We start from the raw sequence: 21,230 nt of genomic DNA on the forward strand, positions 1-21,230 counted from the left end.
AAATTGCCTGATGGGAGATGGGCTCTCATCACAGTTGTGTAAATCAAGTGCACTTTCAATATAATAATATAATAAATGGAGGATCAGGGTTTCTAGAACTGATGGTCCACAATACCTCGAAGTTGGCCCTGCACTTCATCTGGTCCTCATAAATACACCTGCCAAGTTTGAAGTCAAACGGACGAGCGGCTGTGATTTATTAGGTGGATGATACATGCGCAGTAAGAAGCTGTGGTGCGAGCAGCCCCCCGTAAGCATTCCATCTACATTAACACGGAATGAGATCCATGTGATGGTAAATAACCTTGTGAGTCATCTGATTTTCCTGGATGAGGACACTTCTGCAGAGGAGATGTCACTTAACAGCAGTGCAGGAATGCTGCTCCGGCTGCCGCAGTCGGCCACCTGTGTTGCAGTGCAGCGTGGGTAGATGGAGAAGGAAGTGTGGTTATATGTGTCACATGATGTCATGCTGATGAAGAGACTCTGGATGTCTTCGGCATTGTTCATTGTGATTAATGATAAACATGCATTTGTGTACGTGCCCTCATATCTCTCCATGTGTGTGCCATGGGGAAGTGATCTGATCTGACAGTATGTGGATAATCTAGTCCGCTTACTTCACTGCTCGCACCTGCAATAAAGAAGTATGGAAAACAGAAGAGAGCAAAACAAGGACGGAGGGAGGGGGGAGGGTGAGAGGTAGTTGGAAGAATGAGAGCTGAAAGTGTGGTCTGACTTCTGAGGAACTCTGCTGGTGATTCATTCTTTTACACATGGAGCAGCTCACTCCCTGTGCAGCTGTGCAGGCCACATGCGCAATATGATTTCACAACATCTTGCCTGTCCTTGGAAATTCCTACTTTTTTTTTTTTTTTTTCATTCGGCCCCCTCACCCCCTTCCAGGCGGTGTTATTCTGACGGAGAGGCAGGTGCACGACTTAGTCATTCTTCTCTTCCCTCAAACGGCTCCTTGCTTCACTGAGGCTTTAGTCAGCTACGGGGGCTTGACCAGAAAGCCCTGTCAGAGTCATGTGTTTATCGTACAGTAGGCCTCACAGTGCTGCTGGTGATGGTGCTGTTGTTATCACTCAGCTCATCACTGCTCCCGTAGGTGTCAGCAGCCAGCTGGGTGCAGAACAGTGATGTCTCAGCTGTAGAAACTCCAGTGACTCAGCATTTCTAGCTCTTGGGTCCTGCTTCTTGCCCCAAGGTGTGTTTGTTTATCTTTATAGTATCACTGTCTCTGTAGGATTCCATCCAGGCCATGTTGTGACCCAGGGGAGCGTCTGTGGGATCCCACTCAAGATGACGCGTGTTGTTGCCGTGAATCATCCCACAGCTGCTCCCCTGTCCGGCTCCAGCTCAGCAGACCGATGCAGACGATGTTCAGACCGTTCTGTTTACAACAAACACAAGCACATAGCAGCAAGGAAAGAAAGGTCACTTTGGCCATAATAATGCCATGTTCAATTACCAAGGAACCAGATGAGCCAGATGGATGAGAATGTGCTTGCATCAGGGCCTATTCCAGGAGGTGGGGCAGGGGGGAGGAGTCAGGTACCAATCCAAGCTCAGGGAAAATCTGTTTTATTAGAAATAAATATTGCCTTTACAATCAGCCTCCAGATGATCCAAAACACTGCTGTGCAACGAGAGACCTTATTTCCCATACTATAATTTCACTACCTTGGCTGTAAAATCCCGTAAAGACTTCAAAATCCTTCTCATTACACACAAAGCCCTTAATGACCCACTCCCATTGTATGTTAAAGAGCTCATAGCACCAAATAATCCCAATGGACAATTTCTCTCTCTAAATGCAGGCCTTCTACACTCGTGGAATCTCTGGGAGTAGGATGAGAGGCAGAGATGTGCGTCTGCCTCACGTGACACTATATACAAGATTTGATTTAGGTGAAACTTTGTTCTCTGAGAGCAAAGTAAAACAAAGTAAATTAGAAAAATACCTCGGTTGCTGAGACTCAAAATAAAATAAGAGGGAGACCAACTAGATTCAACGACATGATTATTCCAAGAGGCTAATAAATGAACATTATTTTCCCTGTGACATTTGTTCTTGTTTACATACTGTGAATGAAACAGGGATTCATTGTTCCAATCCACCACATTGGTATCCGTGGCGACACTGGCCTTATTCAGATGATCTGGTAGCAAACATGATGGGATGGTTCCAAATGAAATCCAGTGTAATTGTGATTATTCCATTTTGAGGTTCTGCTATCACTTACATTCCCACGGACAAATCTAAAAACTAAGGAAGATTAGGTGTCATGGTGCATTATCACTGAACTGTGTGACTGTAAACATACTGGTCTTGATAAGATAATAGTGGTGACAGTTAACCTTAGCTTGTTTGTGTGAGACCAGAGTTAGAGAATGACAAACAATAAAAATAATAGAAGACAGGAAACATACATCAGCTAAATGTTATACCAATGTGTGCAGGTGAATAGGTTGCCACAGCTTATATAATATCATGGAGAAGCAATAGGACCAGACCAGTATTTATCAACATCTTGCACATTTATGAACTTTTTAAAAATTAATATTTTAAAAAAACTATAAAAATCTATACTACTTCTTGCATGTGCCAGAGCCCAAGTCGATCGTCTTATTGGTTCAGGCAATGAAAATGTTGAAAAGCTCCTCAGCTAAAGTCATGAGATGACCTTTGACATAAATATGTAAAATATAATTTGTGGCTGTAACTTTACATCTGTAACAGCTGCACGTGAAGTCACTTACTTTTGGATTACATCGGTTAGGTGGGTGGTGGCCACCAGCCGTTAATGAATAAAACATGTTTATAGATATAGAGTATCTGTTAAGAGCTATACTCATTGTTTCATGAAGCATTTCAATTCTTAATACCCCCCCTCCACACACACACACACACACACACACACACACACATCTCTTATCCCTCTTCGCGCCTAAAGAGCCAGCAGGACAAACTGAAAGAAAGGAGAATGGGCCTCCGAATGGCAAGGAATGAGAGTTGAGTTGAGGAACAAGAGTGAGTTAGAGAATGAGAAAATGAGAGGAGAGACAGCATGGATTCTTTTCTTTGGGGCCTTAAAGACATGTTTCCCTCAGATGTTGGCTCTTCTTCAGATGCTAATGGTTCACTCTTTTCCCAAGCTGGGCCTTAGCATAACAATGCAGTGGAAGTGAAAGAGCTAAACCTCTGCTTTCTTTAAGAAGCCAAAGCTGGGCTTTTCTTGTGGACTAATGCCCCTCTCTCTCTTTGTGCTCCCAGTGAAAGGCCCGCGGAACGCCAAGGCAAGGTGATCACAGAGTTTACTGAAAATGAGACTGAAACAACACACGGGCCGAGCTGAAATTGCATCGGTGAAGTCATTGTAAGCCAAGAGAAATGACCAAATATAGAGCAGAGAGTTGCTTGGCCTGAAGCCAGAGTGCTCACTCTCTGGAGTACGATGACAGCAATCATTTTTAATATTATCAGCTTTTGCTTTTAAAGCTGTGCTGAATTATGTGTGTTGGAAGACTCCAACCCAAATGTTATGACTGTGCGTCCCGTGCTGACTCCAAGCCGGCAAAAGTCCCATCTGAAAAGCAGTTGTGAGCCTGAAGGGTTTTTGGATGAACTGCAGCCTGACCTTGACGGGACTCTCGTAGATACGGTCGTGAGGCCCTGATATCCTCTGATAGCAAACGAAGAGCATATGGTTTTCTGCTTTATCATATTATCAGGGAGGAATGAGCAGGATTGAAGGTAAAGGACATGCAGGAGAACACGGAGACACTGTGCGGGTCACGCTGGTGAGATATGACGACATACAACTTATCCGTTTGTCCAGAGTCAAACTGTTCCTTCTTCTCACCATATGCCATTCCACTTTCTGTGTGTTTCTTATACATTGGGCGGGTTTTCAAAGGGCAACGTTTTTGTGATGTGGTTCCGAGGCTGGCTTTCACTTTACGACATGGACGCATGTAAAAATATTGCATTCTGAAAATATATGTATATACATTTTTAAAAGGCACCGACTCTTTTTTAACAGCATCATTGCTAAAACCGAAAGATATGATAAAAGATCAGATTTGTGATCCCATGCAGAAAGATGAAAGTGACGCCAGAGAAAAGTTGCTCAAAAGCTAATGCATGGGAATGTGAACTAAAATCACAACTCTTAGAAGCACAAAAGAAAGGTAGGTATATCTTATATTGTAGCAACAAACTTAGAAGTTGTGGTGAAGAGGAACAATCCTGGAAGAAACGTCTTGATATGAGTGTCACTGCTATAAGTGACATGTGAACTCTAAAATCCAAATGAGGCTTCATCTGTTGTCCCTGGGGCCTGACGATGACAATAGGCAACTAAGTACCCCCCAATTACCAGGTTTTAACCCATTAACACCTCTGATGTTCTCCCTCTCCTTCCTCACCCCTCACCCCTCTCTCCCTTTATGCAGATGAGCCGGTCCAGGTGCAGCACAGAGGAAGTTAGCACCTCCTCACCACAGCAACATCACTCTATTTGCATGCAAAACACCAGGGCTTAGTCAGAATATGTGTGAGCACAGGTGTGTGTGAGTGGGGACGTTGTCACCAGAGCCACTAATCTGTTTGTCCTGACGTGCTCCCTATTTGCTCTGATACTGTCGGATTGCGGCGTTCTGTAATTAGATGTTTTGTGGAAACACGTTTAGTTTCTCTATTGTGAGAGATGGCAGGAGGAGAAAAGCAGCTGAAAACGTGACTCTCTCACAAACACAAGCCTACATTTACTTGTGCTGAATTGAGCTTTTTGTGCTCTTTCATTTGTGTGTGTATATGTGTGTGTAGGTTGAGAGGAAGTCAGCGGTGGCACCCAATGTCATTTGAAGCGGAGCGCCTGGCGCCACAGCATCAGGAACATCACTCCCTGGTGCCAGGCTCGTATTTATAAGCAGTCACTAAATGACACACAGCTGGCGGCATGGAGACAGCTGTCACTGCCGTCACTACGCCCTAATCTGTCTCTCCCTCCCTCCATGTGTCTTTCCCTCTGTTTTCCTCCACTCTCACACTCTGGTGTTCAGCTGGGCTGCCTTCCTTTCCTCCTCCCGCCCTCCCTCCCTTCAGGATCCAGACTTCGTGGAGCCGAAGCTGCAAAAAGTCACTTCCTGGAGCTGGTGTTCACTTCCTCTTCTTTTTGTGGGACTTCCTGCGCTGCCTCTGTGATCAGACCGGTCCGAGCTGACTCTCTGGGAGAGACTTCCTGATGCACGGACAGCTGGGGAGATAATTCTCTCTTTCTGCCTTTGTCAGGACTTTTTTTTTTTTCTATCTCTCTGTCTGTTTCTCCAGAGGTCTACTTTTCCCCCTGTACTGTTTTTCCATTTACTCTGCTAAACTGCAGGTTTATTTTGTTACGATGCAAAACGAATCCGATCCCCGAGAGATAGATCCTCTTCTGAGAGAGCAGACCAATGAAACACAACATCCCAGGACAATGAGCCTAACAGATATCACACGGCTTAAGGCCAATTCATGCTTCTGCGTCGCAACTAGGCCGTAGACATGTAGCCTACGCAGAGCCCTGTGCTTTACCCTGACGTGAAGGAACGGACAAAAGTAATTGCTCTTCAACATCTGTCAGCTCCAGCTCCGACATGATCCGCTAAGTAACACTGGCCATTGTTCTGACGTAAACAGAGACGCCAGTGAATTCGTAATTAAGTGGACAAGAAACTGGAAGACACTCAATACCATCATAGAAACTGTACCACCACTTAAGTTTCAGCTGTGTAGTTGCCGCGCGACTCCCATTCGCCTCCGCACATCTATGAATGCCCGGCCCCGTGCGAAGGCGGCGTGCGTACCTACAGCGAAGCATGAATTGGGCTTTAATGATATCAGACCGTTCCTACCTGCTGGTCTAAAGAGAATATGTTGCTTGATATCGCAACAGGCCATTCAATCCATCAGTGCTGATGTTCACCTCATCCAGCACCTCGCCCTCCCCTCTGGCTGTGAGTGGAGGAATGTAGTGGGTGTGGGTGTGTGGGCCCTGGTAGCGAGCAGAGACTGGCTCTAGTCGGTACGCCAAGCCCGAGAGCAGGCAGGACAGAGCACAGACAGCTTGTAAGAAGGAGGCCTCAGTGGGTGAGCAAACACAGACCGACAGAGCGAAACAGAGGGCGATAGAGAAGAGGAGTTGGTTTGGAGGAGAAAAGTTGGATTTGAGACGCCTCTGAGTCTGAGCTTTTGGAGTACCCCACATCGCCCACCATCCATAAATGGTATTTTATCACTGTGTTCACTGTAACGTATTTTTATCTCCCATCATGTGAAATGAGGTTCCTGACATAAAGCATCCTCGTCGTTTCCATATGTTCACCTTATGCCACTTGCTCTCTTTATGTCCATATGGTCACCTGGGCCCCTGGTGACAGCAGGGCAGCAGGTCCAGGGTCAGGGCGAGGAAAAAGGACAGCAGGGGGCAGGACCAGCCTGGGGATGGAGGTCCAGGATCCCGGAGGCCAACATAGCCTAAGGTGAGGCTACGGGCCACTGAGAGCCTGTACACCACCTTAACGTCCCCCCGACACAGAGGCCAAACTGTGAGAGGCTTCTTTGAACCGAAGGGATGTGGCTCACTCATGGGCTCTTTACAGACAGCACATGTTGTGTGTCAGCAGGCCTTGTGCTTTGTGAAGAGGACAAATGGGTTTAGTGTGTAGCTCCTCTGTTTGCTCGGCTACACTCATATGTTTGAGGTTCTCTGAGGGGAATGACCTGGCAGGGGCAATAAATAGCTGCACTGGATAACTAGTGTTGTTTCACTTTAACACTCTATAGTCCGAAAGGCTTACCAATTGAAGTGCACTGGTTCATCGGGTTTATATTACCTCAGTTAACATCTACACTGATAGTATCAAGGTCTCTAGAATCTGAACTATGCAAACAGATCAAAACAAATAGGTGATAGTCCAACCTCTGGAAGTTTTCCTTACACAACAACAGCAGGAGAGCAATCTCACTCTCAATCCATCATAATTAAGGCACAGTAGTTTTTGGTTCTCAGTCTAAGTGATGGAGTTTTTGGAGGGAGGACGGGACTGCGCTCTGGGCATGTTCCGAAGGATTCCCCAATCACTGCCACGCTCTGGCTCTAGCCTGCCTGGCTCGGCCCGGCCCGGCCCGACCCGGCTCGGCCCTGCTCTGCTGTTCCCTGGAGTGCTGAGTGACAGGAGTACACGGCTGCCTCTCCACACATCCCTCACTTCCTGAGCTACCGCTGGGCTCAGCAGCCTCTGGGAGCTCCACATGGCAGCAGGCTAAGTACACACACAGGAAGAGGTGACATCTGAAACAGCAAATGCTGCAATAGTTTGTTTGTCGTCTCTTCAAACTGGTGATAGTTGGTGACAGAGTGTGTCCACTCTATCCCAGCACCAAGTCATCACACCGGAGCATATGCCAAATAATAAGGTTAAAAGTCTATGTGAATATATTAACTTAGTTTCATGAAACTGTACACTTGTAAATTTGAGTTTGTTCATAATTTACATGCAGTATTAACATCTGGCCTAATTATCTAAGTCGAAAAACAACAAATTCAACATTTAAGTCACATTTTCAGCTGGAAAAATCTATCTGTCAACAGATGTGCTCCAATACATTATTACAACAAGAGCTCCAATAAGATGATTAGTAATTCAAAACTTTTATGTTTTGCTTCAAATCATACAAGCTTGTTTGACAAGTCCATAAAAAAAATCTAATAACAAATTCAAGCGCTTCCAAGGTATTAACCAGCTTAGCCCAGAATGTTTTTTTCATATAAAAGGAGATGCTTTAGGAGAGCTCGGGGATGAATGTGTAATGAGCTCGAAATAACCTAAAGCCCTTTTTTTCTCTCTTTTACTCTTCTCTGTGTCCTCCCTCCCTCCTCCCCCTCTGTCTTTTTTTCTCCTCTTTTGGGAAACATGCCTTTCCCAGCTGCACAGCCCCCACAGCGCGAGGCCAGGCCAGGAGCACAGCTGGCCAGACTTGGTGGAGCCAGTCGACAGGCGCATGGAGCGCAGCCCGCCCAGGGCCCGCTTCCTCCGCAAACATGCCCAGGTGTGGGGCCTCCGAGCTGGGCTTCTGATCTCCACCAAACAGCACTGTGTGTGTGTGTGTGTGTGTGTGTGTGCAGGGAGGGACGATGGGATGAGGGATCAAGAAGGCAAAATGGGGGGAAGAGGAGGGGGGGAATGGAGGGGGGAGGTTGTCCCTGCTGAAGCTGTGTCAACATTGTGTGTTAATGTGTGTGAGTACTGTGTGTATCTGTATCTGCGTGTGTTTGTGTTTCGGGAAGTGAGGGGTCACCCCTGGGAGAGACAGTGGGCAACAACAATTACTGCAGCATTGTAGCTAAATTGTGTCTGAATTGTTCGTCCCTGCCCACAGTCAGCGTGTGCCAGCAGAGAGATGCTTGGAGTGGGTACGTAATTACTGTGCACGGGTCCATTTGAAAGATGCAACACTGCTTGTTAGCATATTATAGAAAAGAAATGATCACCTGCAGGATTAGAACACACTCATGTGTGGCTGAAAGGCTGTTTTGAAGAAGGTAATTCTGCACAGATTTACTGATTACGTTCCACATTTAACCATATCTGGCCATTTTCTACATTTCTGCCATGCTCCTCGAACTCGGCCCCTAACACGCTTAAACAAAAACACACTTGTGAACATATCCAGCTCAGGCCAAGGAGCTCGCCTGAGTAACTTTCCCATAAATCACTTCATAAATCTCGGCACAAATGTACTCTTAAACTATTTCAGATTGCTTCGTAACAGTGACGCTACCTGTGGCTGATATGAGATGCATACCCCCCCCCCCCCCCCGTTACAGCTCTTGGTGACCTCACACTGGCCTGGTTGACATCCAATCTGAGCATTTAACATTATAACCAGATTCCAACATGCACACACATGTTGCCCTTCAAATGCTAATACACAGGAACAACTTCCACACACTGCACCAGATGAAACATAGTGTAACAGGAGGCGTATGAGCTGGGGTCAGATCAGATAAGGCGAGGCCAGACAGCCTCAGATAAGCTCTTTGAACAGCTCTATCTGCAGCGTTAGGGAGATGTTCACCCCTCCAGCCGTTTCACATGATGACTGCTGGCCAGGCTGCTGCTGCTGCTGGCCAGTTTGTGGCCTAGCCCCTCTACTAATTAACTGGGAGAGCCTAGGGCCCTCTGACTGACTGCCTTGTCTCTTGCAATCCCCCCCACTCGGGATTGCTCATGCATGCATACTAACAGACACTCACGCAAATGCACACACAGACCCACAGATTCCTATCTGATGTGGACCCCAGGAGGATCTTGGATGGTGTAGGTGGCCCTCTTGTGGTACAAAATGGAGGCTGTGGAGGATAAGGAGAGCTTCTCATGAGTTCCTCTAAATGTTGAGTCATTCTCTCACTTTCTCTTTAAGTCATGAACTTGTGTCATTAAAAATAAACATTAAAATATCAATTGCTGCCTCAACACAGGTAGTGCTACATACTGAATCGGTAGTGCTACATACTGAATAATTGGGGATATCAACACTTATTTTCATTATCAGATTATCTGTCAGTTATTGATAGGATTAAGTCATTCCAGCATTTTGTTTCGACAGGGTTACTTGTTCCCCAGAGGAAACTTCTGCAGTTTCCAGGTCTGTGGAAAGAATCTCAAAATATCTCAGCTGATTTAATTTAAAATATGCATCTGTATGTTGAGTCAATGTAACGCCACTGACAATGTGTTGCAATTGATCATGTCTTTAACACTTGCCACGTGAGCAGAAAAGTCGTGAGATGGGAGTGGTTCAAATATATGGCAAAAATAATTAAGATTAATAGCTATTTAATAGCCAAATTCCTTAAGCCATAATAATTTGTTGAAATAATTAACTAATGGTTTAAAGTAGATAAACATCACATATTTACCACTCGAAATTAAATGTAAAGTGTAAATGTTATAATTAACAAATAGTGAAGTACTATACAGGAAAAATAGTTTTCTTCAATTTTAATTAAATAAGTGATTTTAATCTTTTATCAAGTAATTGTTAAAAAAACTTAATTTCAAAGTTTTTTTTCTAATAAATAAATGTTATGGTGTAAGAAATATTTCAAGTCCAAATTCAAAATAAAACGAAAAACGACTGAGAAAGACTGAGAGTTTACTTGTATGAAAAACTATTGTGGCCACTCCTATATTATCTGTTGTGTCAAACAGCAAACCTGAGATGAGCCTCAGGGACACGTCAGATAAAAGAGGTAGAGAACTGCTGATTCAGTTCATCATCTTCTCCAGAGCGTATGGAGACATTTTCGAATTTCTTCTTTTGCTTAAATGAGAACAAAAGCAAAAGTTATAAAAAAAAAAAAAAAAAAAAAAAAAAAGTTTTGCTCTGTTATGTTCTTTTCCATTATTTCACCATCCCAACTCACTCATCACCACTATCTATTTGTCTCCATCTGTTTCATTGTGTCAAGGTGTACTGTAGGTATTCAGTAAAGCTGAGAATAAATCTCCCTGTACTCATGTTGGTGAGCCTTGTGCACCTCATTGTCTAATGTAAGCATCCGATTACAGTCCAGCTGGAGGTTTGGGCTGCGTTTCAGCTCTGTTCCCCTCCCACAGTGCAGAGGTTAAAGCCCAGTTAACCTCATATGTCCAGGTGCATTCCAGACACTGTCAGCTGTTTTTTTCCTGACGCGCCCCATCTGCGCCTTGACGCTGGGAAACCTCCCTTTGTATGTCAGGGGCAAGGAACAACACAATCAAGGTGTTTGAACAACCGCAAAGTGCAAACACACATTTATGTATACACACACACACATGGAGGAGGAGGCCATGTGAATGCTGCTGCTCCTAGAATCTCACCATGAGTAAGCATAGGTGTATTTAGGAGGATCAGCTTGGATTTGTGTGTGTGTGAGAAAGTGTGTGAATAGGTGCACCGGTGTGTTTCAGTCGCCGTGTTTGTGTCTGCTGGGTGGACAAAAAAATGGGGGCTTGCTCACCTGTTCACACACTCACACACACAGTGGACAGAGGGGGAAGCAGTCTATTTTCACAGGGCCACAGTCACGGCTGAGTGTGCACACAAACACACACACTAACCTCCGCATTTCTTCCCCTGCGCTCACCTGTTTGTTCAGAGGACGTCTGCTGCCTGATCAACTTAAACACTGCTCCTATGTTTCCACGCTACCTGTTTGAACAGCTGAGTGAAGCGTTGACTTTAGCACTTTGCACAATAGCACAGGATTGGTTTGGAGACACACAAAAGCACACACACACTGAGGCCTCTTCCTCATGTGCTCCTTCTGCTCGCATGGACTTGCGTGGATGTGTTAAACGCTTCCCACTGATGCATTGAAAGACACCAACCCCCCCCCCCCCCCCCCCCCCCCGGTTCAAAATAGCTCACTCTGGTTTGATGGAGTACAATACGAATCTGGTTTTAAGTGCAAGTGCATGTTTGTGGTCTGCATTGCTTACTATATATGGGCCCTGCCTCCCAGTCCAACATCTAATTATGTGTTCAGCGTTGATGGGAAAGGATCACTCAAACACACACACACACACACAGTCACATCCAGCAGGAATCTGTAATTGTGTAAATGGGCTCTGTGGATGTTGGAGTGGATGGGAAGTATGGGAAGCAGCGTGCTATTGAAGGAATGCCCTGGTGCCAGTGAGACTGGAGAGCAGAGACGAGCTGTGGTGGGGCAAACACATGCAGGAGAGGTGGCAGAGTTTATGTCACTGAGCTGCCTGCCCCATGCCCCACTGAGCTGCATGTCCCATCTATAGGCAGCTCTACACTGGTGGACACCGTGCATTTATATGGACACGTGCACATGCATGCAAACCCATGTAAATAACAAGAGGCCGATATACGTATACATGGAAAATGGTGGTAACTTGTAAAACTTGGACCTTTCTATCTCATATAGGCAGCGAGGGAGACTATTACAGGAGTAATGCGGCGCAGCGGGCTCGTCGGCGTCCGTCTGTCGCTGGCCAGCCCGTTTTGGGGGTCCGGGCGGAGGGTTTTTGCGGCTGCGGTGCTGCCTGAGGCCTGGCTGGGCTGATTTACAGGCGGCGTGGGGACATATGCCGGGGATACTCCCAGAGCAGCCTGGTGGGGGCCAAAACAGCCACACTGCTGCTGCCTGCACATCTGGAGTCTAGACTGAGTGGCTCTGCCGAGCGCCTCGATCCCTCCCTTCTTCCCTCTCCACATCCACATCCATCCATCCATCCCTCTTGCCTCAGCTGCTGTACCCCCCCTCCCTCCCATCTTCATCCACTGTTTGTGTAGCTGCCGGGGCTCAGTTGAAATTTAAGATCGGCTCTCACTTTTTCCTCTCTCCCACTCACTTTCCTTCTCCCTTGTCTCTCTCTCTTCTCTCTCTCTTCTCTCTCTTTCTTACCCAGCCTCCAACACATCTGATGAAGGGCAAAATTGTCAGAAAAAAATGAGAGCACGTCATGGAGCGCATGTGGAAAACATCATAGAGGGGATTGTTATTCCTGTCCCACTGAAAGCCGGCGCCTAAGTGTTCACAGGGGGACCCTCCAGTGATCTTTCAAGGAATTGAGGATCAAACTCTTAAGCCAGAGAGCGGTCATATAAACAGATTGGCTTTGACATACATAATAAACAGCAGTGTGATAAACATGATACTCACACTCAGCCTTGTTTTAACAGAGGCTCCTGGTGGTTCCTGTCAGGACAAATGTTCTGTGCTCGGCTGAAGACCTTGTCAAGATGAAGACTTACTGTCCGATCCGACACTTTATCCTCCCGTCCTTTACCTCTCTATTTACAACACAAAGACACACAAATACATTGTACCATTAATTTTTTCACGTCTCTCCACACACACACACACACACACACACACACACACACACACACACACACACACACACACACACACACACACACACACACACACACACACACACACACACACACACACACACACACACACACACACACACACACACACACACACACACACACACACACACACACCACTTACATCGATGTTTGTTTTAGTTTTGTCACATACTCATCACATTAGGGAGCACTCATTAGCTTTTAGAGCCCATAATGTTTCAAAAGAGATATACAGTACGTGTGTTCTCTCCGACATGATGGGCTGAAGCACTCAGCTTCATATGTTTTGGTAGATGATCCTGGGAGGCAGTTAGGTACTTCTGTTTTCTGGCTGAGATATAATGCAAATTTTCTCTTGTGCTGGATGACCTGAGGTTTTATATTTTATAACTGCTTCAGGCATGAATTTCCCAACTGCAGGTGAGCACAATCACTACAGTGTCTCCAATTACATGGTGGAAAAATGCAGAAGAAACAATTCGGTGGATCCAGTAATTTACCACAGACACATAGTGACCTACCTATCTTTCCATGTCGCCTTATTTCCTCTTCCAGTAATAAACATGAGCTTTTCTTTTTTACTGCCATGCTCACTCAATCGCATTCACACCGTGTCGTACACTGCGGGAGAAATGGCTGCGTTCAACTCGGTGGTGTTAAACAGGTCATAAAAACGGCTACGTGATACTCTCCAACAAGCCCTGAACCTGTGCGGCTGCTCGCCTGACTGTCGCCTGCCTGCCGGCTCCCCCCCTCACCCTCAAATGGAACAAATTATCCAGCTACATGGGTAAAATAAGGGAATATTCATTTTCGAAACAAGTAAAGAGAGCAAGAAAACATCTGGATGGCAGTGGTTGGTGTTTGCCTTCTCTGGAAGCCATTAGAACAAACAGCGTTCTTACTTTAAGTGGTCTTCTCACTCTCACGTTTCACTCAGGTTGAACCTTGCACATCCTCTCACCACCTGTGTCAGCTCTGGTTCCCACCCTAGTGTTTTGTCACAGGACAGTTATGGATGGTGAGAAAAGGGAGACAGACATCAGATATACAACGGGAGGGAGTTAGCATGAAAGACAAAGACAACAAGTAGTCCCAAGAGCTAGAGGTGACCTCAGATCTTTGGATTACAGGTGCAAACCGTCCGCATGGTTCTCACCTGTGTGAAAGCCGCGAGGCTAGAGTATCACAAACCACAAAGGTTGAGGAGACAGGTTTGCAGCTCTGCAAGAGCCACACAGCTCACAGGTTTACCATAACTGCTTCAAGTGAAGAGTTGACTCTGAGTAATGTGAGACACAAAAAGTGCTCTCCAATGACATCCAATAACACATCTTATTGGTCACTGGACGAAGCTTAAACAATAGCTTTATTCAGTCCCATTTTTTTATCTTACCAAATAATACAGAAATGATAAATATTCTGCTGATGTTCCCATTTCTGCCACATTGACAGCCACAGATAGACCTTAATGCAAAGTGATTTACTGTTAAACACACAGAGCGGCAGCTGAATGGATTTTGTTATTTCAAGCCTGAGTGCTGAATCATGTTGTCCTTGTGAGACCCATATGTTGCACAATAAAAGATTGTGAATCCAAGATAGAGACGGAGAGAGTGTGTTGCACTCATGTCTGCACAGCTCCACAAAGTTGTTGGTGCTCTGTTGCACAATAAGGTGTGTGCACTATGGGTGTATGTTCGGACTCGCCAATCCGCCCATTGGCACAAAACCGTTTGTGAATCATCAGGCTTTACAGGGGCAACACCACTGTCAACCTAGGCCTGTCCAACAGCCCACTGGGAGAGGCTCAACAGCAGTGGTGGTGCACCCACACTGGCATTAGCTGTGTTTTTACTCAGAGTCCAAGGCAAACACAGGATTAATGTGTTATCCAGCAGCTTAGAAGACATTCTGCCTGCTGATAAAATAAGGCATGATGAAAAGCAATCAAACGGCTGCACTAGGTGAGGAGTGCTGTGTATATGATCTGACTGCTGATAATGTGGTGATAAAGTCTTAAATGAAAGTATAACGAGAGGCAATTACACAGAACTAGTGGGTGAGAACTGCTGTGTGTATAACCTCCCTTGTCTCTGAACACTCCTAATGTTTCCATCACCAAAAGCTTACTTTTTCCCTTTTCTTTTTAGAGATGCAGTACGAACGTTGGCCACAAACAAAAACAAAATTGCCAAGATACAATCATCCTGCTCTCTGGTCCTTTTCCACTTTGTGTCAATTCACCTGAGGCTCTGTCTTTAAAGGTGCAATATTTAAGTTTTTACCATTGCTTCATAGGGAACATCCATACTGATGCCTTGTAGTTTTATAACATGTCGCTTCTGCTACATAAATGTCTGGCCTCCACAAAACAATGGGCAGAAACAGAGAAATTTGGTCACTACCATTCAGTCACCTGCATTTGCTTCCTGATTGGGTGCTGTCAGTCACGACTCAACCACCAGTGGCGAATGCAAAGTGTTCCTATCCCTTACTATCAGTAACAGCTACACCTTGTTGTCTGTGTAGGAAAATAAATCAATGGCTGAATATCTTTGCATACAGTCGTTAATGTTCGTATTAAGCAAAAACTGTCACTTGTGGCCGATGTTGACTAAACCTTACACAGGATCATTTTGATGTGATATTTTTGTACGCTGCTATTACAACTAAAAATAATAATAACCTAGAATAATTGATCAACCAAAAAGTGTGTGTGGGGTTCAAGTTTCCAAGGGATCAAGTGTGATCCTGTCCATTTATTTTGAATTTATTGGATACACTTGATGTTTTGAGTTTGAATGTGGGAGTGAAATGAAAATGAAAGAGATATTTCAGTGGTCATGCCTTGACAAGTTGAACCAGACCAGAACAGTATCTATGACAGCTGACAGAAAACTTGTTATTGACACGACGAGTCACTCTATGACGACAGTCCCATTCATCTGCTGATTAAGTGCTTTGACTAAATCATGGGTGGATGTGCCAGAGCTTTCTACAACTACACACGGGAAAACTGAAATAATGGTTTTTGGCCCCAAATGAAGGCAGATTAAAAGTTAGTGTTCATCTTGAATTCATCACATTAACAACTTCAAATCCAGCCAGTAATCGATGCAGTTGCTGTAGTAAATGACTCTGACCTACATTTCACCGGCAAAACTAAATAAGCCAACCTTAACCTTGAAAACTCAGCAAGAATTAAGAGATTTCGGTCCAAGCAAGATACATCCAAACGTGTCCCTGTTTTTAGACTAAACTGTAACAGTGTCTCCACAGGTCTCAGTAAAATAATGAATCAGACAGCTGCAAATCAACCAGAATGCCAGACTCCTCACAAACACCAAGAAAGTGGAGCACATCATACAGGTCCTTAAATCACAGCACTGGCTTCCTGTGTGTCAAAGGACAGACTGTAAAATCGTATTACTTGTCTATAAAGCCCTAAATGGTCTCAGGCCAAAATAAATCTCTGATTTACTTTCATGCAATGAAGCATCCAGACCCCTCAGATCATTGGAGACAGTTTTACTCAGTGTTCACAGAATCTAAACCAAACCAAGTGAAGCAGCTTTTACTGTCTATGCCATAGATTGAATATAAAGATGGACGACATATCTCTACTTCCTCCCACTATCCAGAAAATGAAGGTAAAGCACCACCGTCTTGCACATTTGGAGACAGAGTCTGTGCAGTGGTAATTGGACAATGGAAGCTTGGTAGCCGGGTCCCGCCGATACAGAAGCTAAACAAACTGCGTGTCAGTGTCAGCTGTCTATCATGTTTCACCAAGTTTTTATACATTCAAATAAATAATCAACACAAACCTAGTGGAAGAAAAGCTTTATATGCGAGCAGTGTTGTACAGGCCCTTCCACCCTTGTGTGGGTACAGGCAGCACGCGGGATGACAAAGTGATGGGCTGCACCAAACATGCATTCGGTTGCTGTTATCATCTAGACCTGAACATTTCATATAAATGGAATGATTGTGATATTAGGAGTAGTTCCTATTCCCAGTAGGTGATGTTATGAAGTAATATTGGCATGTTGAGGACCTCAGACAGGGACAATGAGCAAAATGTGGAGATTTGGAGATTTGGAGTCCGTTGTGTATGACCATTTGTGATCAGAACTTGTGTTTCTGCACCATATGCAGAATAACACGTTTCCCATTTTTGTTAACTAAAACCGAATGATGGTGTGTGTCAGCAAGAGCGAAAGGGGAAAGAGAGTGTTCGGGGTAAGTCTATGCACAGATAGAGAGATACCCATTGCATTTAAAACCAAGAAATGATTATGCTGTCGTCAGTGTTGATAATGTTTCATATAACACATGTACTTTGACTTGTTAGTTGGTCCACGTCCCATCCGCTAACATAGAGGAGGCAGGAGGTAGGATTTATTACCTATCCAGCAGCCATCCAGCAGCGAGACACTTTGGCTTCACTTTTAGGTTGACATGTCTCCATCATTGCCCACCTGTGGCACGAGCTTCCTGAACACCTGAGGTCTACAAAAACATTGGGTTCATCAGGGCCTAAACATGTATTGTTTGCTGCACTTTACCATTGAATTTCACATGAAACTTCTATTACATTTTTGGCTAGGTTTGTAGTCTTTTAATTACAGTTTGCGTTCTCTGGGTTTTATAATTATTCATACCTCTGTATAGCACTGTGAATGGTGCTATATAAAAAAAAAATGCCTTGCCTTGGCTTACTATAGCGCAGACTCAGCTGGATCATATGAAAATAAAGAGCATTGTTCTCTCTGTGTGCATGTGACTGCCTAAACCAGTCCATCGCGGTGACTGTGTAAAATGCTTTACTGTTCATCAGCTCCACTTGTAAACCACTCCACTGTGTTAACCTGGTTTGTAACAAACCGGCTTCAGAGCTTTTTTTTGTTGTTTTAACGGCTGTGTTACGACGTCCTGCAGGTGGCACTGAAACTTTTGTTCAACTCCTCCTCCCTCTCCCTCCCTGTTAAATCCTGGTCTCATCTTACTTTTGATTCACTCAAATGCAACACATGGACTGAAACAACACATCTTTCTACACATGTATCCTCTTGTCATCCACCTATTGTTGCCATGTGTGATCTCACTTAGCCTGTGACAGTGAACCAACTGTTTGCCAGGGGAGACTTGTCAAACTCCTGGTAAAGCCTGTAATAACAGGTCTATTGGTCGTCACAACAACAACAACAACTGTCAGAGACACAATTTAGAAAGATTACGTGTTCACAGCCCTGGGTGTGGGCTGTTGTTTCACATGTACACGTGAGGGTGCAGCTGTCATTTGGTTCTTCACGGTTACAGTAGTTTTCAGGACCACAAAATAAAGAAATAAAAAACCGCTGCGAAGGTAGAGCACGTGGACCGTGAGATGTATGAGGCCTCTCCCCCAGGAGCTCAGTGCCTTTGGGAAATAATGAAAAATAAACACAGAGCCTTGATGTTGACTCAAAGATAAGTGATCCACAGGTTATTACTGCACTCCCCCCCCTCTCTCTCTCTCTCTTTCTCTCCTGCTCTCCCATGGCTCTTGAATGACTTTTTGTAATCTAAACTGTGTGAATGTTTCTTTTCACGTTTGTGTTTATGTAAACTATGTTTATGAGAAAAAAAGGACAATAATAGAATGTAACTATGCAGAAAACCCACCCACCTCCTCCACATGTAACTGGCCTCCAGGGGAAAGGATGTCAGGCGCTACTGTCGTGTCTCATTTATGCACATTTCTCTGCCGCTGTGATGGATTAGTGGAGGGTGTTTATTATTACTAATCTTCTTGAGCTGAGGTTTCTCACCCACGGTTGGACTCGTAATCTGATCAATACAAAACATGAACAGATTTGAATTGATTCTCCAATGATGCAGCATCCATTCATTGCGGTCATAGAGTGACTATTTGGACCCACAGCTATAAAGAACAGTTACAGTCCTCCCCCAGGTTTGTCTAAATGTTGTGTTTGAGTCATTTGCACAGACACGGTACATAAAGGGATTTTGGGGGAAATCTGTTAATGCTATTACCTGCAAAGCCCCTGAGGTTTTGGCACTGAGCAATGCTCCTCAATCTGCTGTTATACTTGAGGTGTTAAACCACTTACTTCAGTGAATATTTCCTCGTCGTGTCCCCCACTATACAAAAGGTAGCTTGAGACATTAGTGCACTGATTTAACGGAGTTTGTACAAGCAGGGTCTGCAGAGTGAGGAATTATAGTCATTTTTAAAATATTTACAGAGGATATTTGTCTCAAGCGTATTTAAATCCATAGATAATTTCATGGACAGACTTTTCCAGTATAAAAACATGGGAATCCTACATTGATCTACAGATGTGACGTTTGAAATTTGGGAAGAGACCATTAAGAGTTGATGTAAAGGGATGAAGTTACTCTGGGAGATAAGCGCAAGTCTCTTAAATGCGTAAGAACACCCACCCAGTGAAAACAGTGACAAGGCATTTACTCACACATGTTCCTCTGAGCTCTCAGCTGGAAGCCATGACCAGTCCTGTCTGCCTGCATGCATGCACTTACACTACTTGTGAAAATCATCCAAGCCGGTGGCGCCCTCTATTGTTTTCAACTGGTTAGTGTAAACGATTTCAAGACTTTATATATTTTTTAATAAGATTTCTACCAAATAACAACAAAGGGTTGACATGTTAAACCACCATGGATATTAATAAAAGCACAACTTAAATACACACATTTCCAATGAAGTGATGACGTCAGCTCCGAGACACGTGTTACTTACAGAAGGAATCGTGGCTGCCTTTCATTGAGGAGTTAATGTCCATGTTCCTAATGTCAGGGACATGTGGAACATCTGGAGTCATCTCACATCTGCGGCAGAAGCTTAAGATGGCGGAATGATCACGCAGTACTAATTGACTCCGTTTTGAAATCACTCCGCAAAGTCGTGCACCTGTAACCGAATAACACCTCAAATACCAGTCCGCTGCAATTTAACCGCGAGCCCGCTCCTCCGAAATCAGCTTATTATTGACTTTCATCCAACTTTTATTAAATTAAATTTAATCAAAAATCATCGCTAACCTGTTAACGTCGTTTTAATCCGTAATGGAGTCGAGGATTACGCCGGGAACTGACGGTAGAGGTCGCTGCGAAACAGGGCGGAAGAGGTTTCCAGACACACGGAAACAGGTGTGTTCTCTGTTATTCAAAGCGGGTGGAGCAGCAGGCGGGTTAAAAGATCGTGTAGTGTTTAAAAGTCTAAAAAAACAGATAAAGAAAGTATCCTACAACAACTGTTAAAAAAAAATTATGTAGTTCGGTTTCCTGACTGCTGCTCTACTAGTTCCTAGGTCCCAGGGAGTTTTGTGCAGGCCTGGTTTTACTAACAGTGAACTCATGTGAACTCCTGTGTTTGCAGATGAAGACTCTCCATCAGCCTGTGAGTCTGTGAATTTGATATTAATAGACTGTGACTGATGTTTGGCGATTCAATAGACTGGATGAATTATAGATGATATGTCCTGGAAAATATTACTCTGATCTCTGAACAAAACATTAGAGATCTGAAAAAGCTGCTTTAGCCTCTTTCTTCCAGTCTGCCTCAAGACATCCAGACTCTGGTGTCTGTCATGAAATACTCCCTGTGTGTGTGTGTGTGTGTGTGTGTGTGTGTGTGTGTGTGTGTGTGTGTGTGTGTGTGTGTGTGTGTGTGTGTGTGTGTGTGTGTGTGTGTGTGTGTGTGTGTGTGTGTGTGTGTGTGTGTGTGTGTGTGTGTGTGTGTGTGTGTGTGTGTGTGTGTGTGTGTGGGGCTCGGTTGTTTGGTGTTATTGGGACATCTATGTTAAACACTGGTGAAGAAGCTCTGTATGATGCAAGTATCAACCAAACAGTACCTGAGCTGGTGAAGTCCTGCAGCACAAGGTAGGATCACTGACAGGTTTTCAGATCACTTACTAAAGTATTAGTAAATGGCCTGTATGTACGTATAAAGCACCTTTCTAGTCTTGATGACCAATCGAGTGCATTACAGTGCAGTTTAGCCACACACATTCATCTTATGTGCAGCTATCACACATCACTCATTACACATCATTTAGTTAATGTTTTAACCAGAGCGACTTTCAATTAGTGCATTGAACATCTATGATGGGCTTTTCGAGTTTCAGCATCTTGCTCCAGGACACTTCAACATGGGCTGGGATTCGAGCCTTCAGCATATGGGGTTCAGTATCTTGACCAAGGACACACAAGGAATGGTGGAGACTGGGATCGAACGACCGGCCTTCTG

The 21,230-nt window shown here is 44.6% G+C and overlaps 1 protein-coding gene and 1 long non-coding RNA gene across 2 annotated transcripts in view; one reads left to right on the forward strand and one right to left on the reverse strand.

The window, feature by feature from the left end:
- Positions 1-1,402: 1,402 nt before the first annotated feature.
- On the reverse strand, positions 1,403-20,063 carry LOC128459622 (uncharacterized). The gene is made up of 4 exons (XR_008342147.1): positions 20,024-20,063; positions 19,722-19,892; positions 12,735-12,865; positions 1,403-1,585 (listed from the first exon to the last, which is right to left on the reverse strand). It is a non-coding gene; the product is annotated as an uncharacterized LOC128459622 (long non-coding RNA).
- A 694-nt stretch (positions 20,064-20,757) lies between these two features.
- The window catches only part of sulf2a (sulfatase 2a), a 48,187-nt gene continuing 47,714 nt past the window's right edge, over positions 20,758-21,230 (forward strand). The window contains exon 1 of the mRNA XM_053444505.1: positions 20,758-21,230. The gene's annotated coding sequence lies outside the window, so the exon portion shown is untranslated.

The sequence above is a fragment of the Pleuronectes platessa genome, chromosome 2, assembly GCF_947347685.1.
Source record: "Pleuronectes platessa chromosome 2, fPlePla1.1, whole genome shotgun sequence".
Taxonomy (NCBI): Eukaryota; Metazoa; Chordata; class Actinopteri; order Pleuronectiformes; family Pleuronectidae; genus Pleuronectes; species Pleuronectes platessa.